At 42.4% G+C, this 4,182-nt stretch overlaps 1 protein-coding gene across 16 annotated transcripts in view; it reads left to right on the forward strand.

Moving 5' to 3' along the window:
* The first annotated feature begins 1,807 nt into the window (after nucleotides 1-1,807).
* The window catches only part of BCLAF3 (BCLAF1 and THRAP3 family member 3), a 54,172-nt gene continuing 51,797 nt past the window's right edge, over nucleotides 1,808-4,182 (forward strand). For 3 of the 16 annotated variants that reach the window (XR_003002475.1, XR_003002474.1, XR_003002476.1), the window contains exons 1-2: nucleotides 2,909-3,389; nucleotides 3,471-3,517. The gene's annotated coding sequence lies outside the window, so the exon portion shown is untranslated. Of the gene's footprint in view, nucleotides 2,284-2,364; nucleotides 2,412-2,907; nucleotides 3,390-3,470; nucleotides 3,518-4,182 lie in introns of those variants that run through there. The other 13 variants (XM_024739436.1, XM_024739445.1, XM_024739438.1 and 10 more) reach the window with 9 other exon arrangements.

Below are 4,182 nucleotides of genomic sequence, written 5' to 3' on the forward strand. Positions count from 1 at the left end.
TGTCTTGTCATGGAGCCGGGGGGAGGGCGGGGCGGTGTCCAGGGACGGTGCCCTTTTCCCAGAGGCGGCTCCGGACGCATCGCCTGCGGGACCCGAGCCGAGGAGCCCCCGCTTTGTCCTTCTCAGGAGGCTCTCCTGCCGCGCAGCGGCATCTTCTCCGGTAACGTCCAGAATGAGTAGTGAAGGCTGCTCTTTATCCTGCATTGTAAAGTAAAACTTGTCTTTTTAGAAACGTATACTGAAAATTGGCGCATCTCCTGTGCGTCTTTAGGGTGTATTAGGAAACTGGGCCGGCCACTGTCAGGATTGTCCTGTCGGTAGGTCGGGAGGGAAAGAAACGTGAGAGAAACTTATCCTCCCAAATATTTTCCTGCCGAGGTGCTTTTCGAGCTGCCTCTTAGGTGACTGCTTTTCTTTTCTGGAACAAAGTAAAAACTACAGGTAGAAATCAAGAAAGTCTCTCATACTTCTGGCCAGGCAACCTTTTTAACGTTTTTCTGTATGCGAACTGGTACGAATGAAAGACTGGAATTTGAAAAGAAAAGGTTTTGATGTGGATTCATGGTGAGTGCTTTATTTTTCAATGGTGTTTTAATGATAACGGTATAGAATGCTTTATTTTTTCATGTGGTATTTTTTAAAATGGCTGCTAAAATGTTCATTTGAAAGCCCTGCCCTTGCACACCCTCCCCAGAAGCTTTTAAAATGTCTGATTAGAAGCATTTAGTCATATTTATATACAGAATTTCTAAAATATGCAAAACCACGGTGAAGAAGGTGCACTCTTTCACCATTCAAGTATCCATTGTGAATATAGCTACACTGAGGATGCCCCTCCAGTCTTTTTCCATGCAGAGACGAATGCATGAATTTTTCTAAAGTGGATTCTTTTTGGTAACTGTTTTTCTTTTCCTGGCTACGTAGCATGCCATTATTTGGCTGCAGTAATTTATTTAGTCGGTTTTTTTATTCTCAGTTTTTCACTACTTAAACACATTGTTGGTGAATTGTAAAACCTGCATGTCCATGATTACTTCCTTAGTGTACATTCCTAGATGATAGAATTGTTGGGTTTTTTAATGTGAATTTCCCTCTGGAAAGGATGTGCTATTTTGCACTCCCACCAACAATCTGTGAGTGTCCTTTTCCCCACCCTAGCAAAAGGCAACATTTAAAGGATTTCTATAAGAACACTTTGGGGCCACTTATATTCTTCTCCAACCAAGTACAGGTATCCTTCTCTGGCTATCACCTCTTTTTTTTTTTTTCCTTCTTATTTGTTGATGGCAGTTTGGTTTCTCATCTTCTATTTCACCTTTACCAGTTTAGTAAAGAAGGGTTATCTAAGTGGGGCAAAGGCATTATAAAGTGAACAGATTTGAAGTCAGGGCTTCCTTGAATTCCAGTATATCTGATTACCTTGAACATGTCACTTACCTTTTCAAAAGGGACTATTTCCTCAACTCTGAATTAGAGATTATAGTGCCTTTGCCTTACCTTTCTTACAGGGTGATTTTAAGGGTCAAATGAGACATCTGTGGAGAGTATATTTAAACATACTTTGTCTCATTGCTGATTATTGCCATCTTGTAAAAATTTCAGAGCACGTAAGCATCTTGATTTTTTAATGTAAATTTCTGAATTCAGGAAGCTGTTCTGGGCTTCCCTGGTGGCGCAGTGATTGAGAGTCTGCCTGCCGATTCAGGGGACACGGGTTCGTGCCCCGGTCCGGGAAGATCCCACGTGCCACGGAGCGGCTGGGCCTGTGAGCCACGGCCGCTGAGCCTGCGCGTCCGGAGCCTGTGCTCTGCAACGGGAGAGGCCACAACAGTGAGAGTCCCGCGTACCACACACACAAAAAAAGCTGTTCTGTGATACCCTTTGCCCCCACTCTTTCACCCCTTAAATTTGAAGTATTATAATGCTGCCCTAGATTATATTGAAAATGATATCAGAGTTATGAAATTAGGTGAATGAATGAATCCACACATGTTGAAGGAGAAAATATTTAAAGGCACTATACATAAAGCTGAGGGGGACAGATAAAAAGCTAAATAAAACACAATCCTTGGGATCATGATAAATAAAACATAGTCTTTGTGCCCTACAGGCTACAGAATATCCAGGCAGCTAGGGAGCATAAAAGCTGCTTTCCAAATTTAGATGGCAATTTTAGATGTGTTGCAGGATGTCAACTATTCTCAAGTGTGCTAAAGTCCAATTCTGCTGACCGAGCATCTACGCAAATGACCAGGCAGTCTCTTCAGAGTCATCTTTATGAAGGTAGGAGTTGCAAGGTGGGGAAGTGTTAGTACTGGAGTCTGAGAACCTGGATGCTGATTTTACGTCTTTCTCTTGGGGCAGGTTGGTTAACTTTTATGAGGATTGGTTTCTTCACCTGTGAAATGGAGGTAATTCCAGCTTCCTCATAGGCTTCTGAGGATTAAAGGCTTGAGATAGTGTTTGCAAAACAGTGAACTAGGAAGTAGTGATACTCATGTGATCCTTCTTAGCTAGTGAAGACTGAGCTTCTCTAAACTTACCTTTTCAAAAGGGACTATTTCCTCAACTCTGAATTAGAGATTATAGTGCCTTTGCCTTACCTTTCTTACAGGGTGATTTTAAGGGTCAAATGAGACATCTGTGGAGAGTATATTTAAACATACTTTGTCTCATTGCTGATTATTGCCATCTTGTAAAAATTTCAGAGCACGTAAGCATCTTGATTTTTTAATGTAAATTTCTGAATTCAGGAAGCTGTTCTGGGCTTCCCTGGTGGCGCAGTGATTGAGAGTCTGCCTGCCGATTCAGGGGACACGGGTTCGTGCCCCGGTCCGGGAAGATCCCACGTGCCACGGAGCGGCTGGGCCTGTGAGCCACGGCCGCTGAGCCTGCGCGTCCGGAGCCTGTGCTCTGCAACGGGAGAGGCCACAACAGTGAGAGTCCCGCGTACCACACACACAAAAAAAGCTGTTCTGTGATACCCTTTGCCCCCACTCTTTCACCCCTTAAATTTGAAGTATTATAATGCTGCCCTAGATTATATTGAAAATGATATCAGAGTTATGAAATTAGGTGAATGAATGAATCCACACATGTTGAAGGAGAAAATATTTAAAGGCACTATACATAAAGCTGAGGGGGACAGATAAAAAGCTAAATAAAACACAATCCTTGGGATCATGATAAATAAAACATAGTCTTTGTGCCCTACAGGCTACAGAATATCCAGGCAGCTAGGGAGCATAAAAGCTGCTTTCCAAATTTAGATGGCAATTTTAGATGTGTTGCAGGATGTCAACTATTCTCAAGTGTGCTAAAGTCCAATTCTGCTGACCGAGCATCTACGCAAATGACCAGGCAGTCTCTTCAGAGTCATCTTTATGAAGGTAGGAGTTGCAAGGTGGGGAAGTGTTAGTACTGGAGTCTGAGAACCTGGATGCTGATTTTACGTCTTTCTCTTGGGGCAGGTTGGTTAACTTTTATGAGGATTGGTTTCTTCACCTGTGAAATGGAGGTAATTCCAGCTTCCTCATAGGCTTCTGAGGATTAAAGGCTTGAGATAGTGTTTGCAAAACAGTGAACTAGGAAGTAGTGATACTCATGTGATCCTTCTTAGCTAGTGAAGACTGAGCTTCTCTAGTGAAGAAACTAGGACTCTTCCAACTTTGTGTGGCTTGCCTCTAGCAGTCACTGGCACTCAGCAATGTTTGCCAAATTAACATAAAATGTGACCGCTGATAAAAATTCAATCTGGACCTTTGAAGAAGGTAATATGTAAATGTGTAATATTGGGAGAGGTTGACTACATTATCTGGAGTTGATATTAGGAATCAAAGGAAACATTGAACTAATTGGACCTAGACTCATTCCTACTATGACTGTCATTCTACATTATGTCCCCAATGCCATGCACATAGTCTCCCTTATCAACATTAAACCTGCTCAAGTTGCTCCCATTTCAAAACCTCTTCCCTAGACCCCTGTCACCCAGCTGCAACCCAGTTTCTCTCCTCCCATGCCAGACAAACTTGTTAGAAGGCGTTGGTATTAATTGGCTTTGTCAGTTTCCTTACCTTCCACTTAGTCCTCGAGCCATGTATTAACACTTTTCATTTCTTTTATTGGGTCTCTATGCAGCTGTTGCCATAAAAGTCTTCTACTTTTTTTTTTTTTTTTTTT

This window comes from Neophocaena asiaeorientalis, unplaced genomic scaffold (genome assembly GCF_003031525.2).
Source record: "Neophocaena asiaeorientalis asiaeorientalis breed wild unplaced genomic scaffold, Neophocaena_asiaeorientalis_V1.1 scaffold194, whole genome shotgun sequence".
In the NCBI taxonomy this organism is placed as follows: Eukaryota; Metazoa; Chordata; class Mammalia; order Artiodactyla; family Phocoenidae; genus Neophocaena; species Neophocaena asiaeorientalis.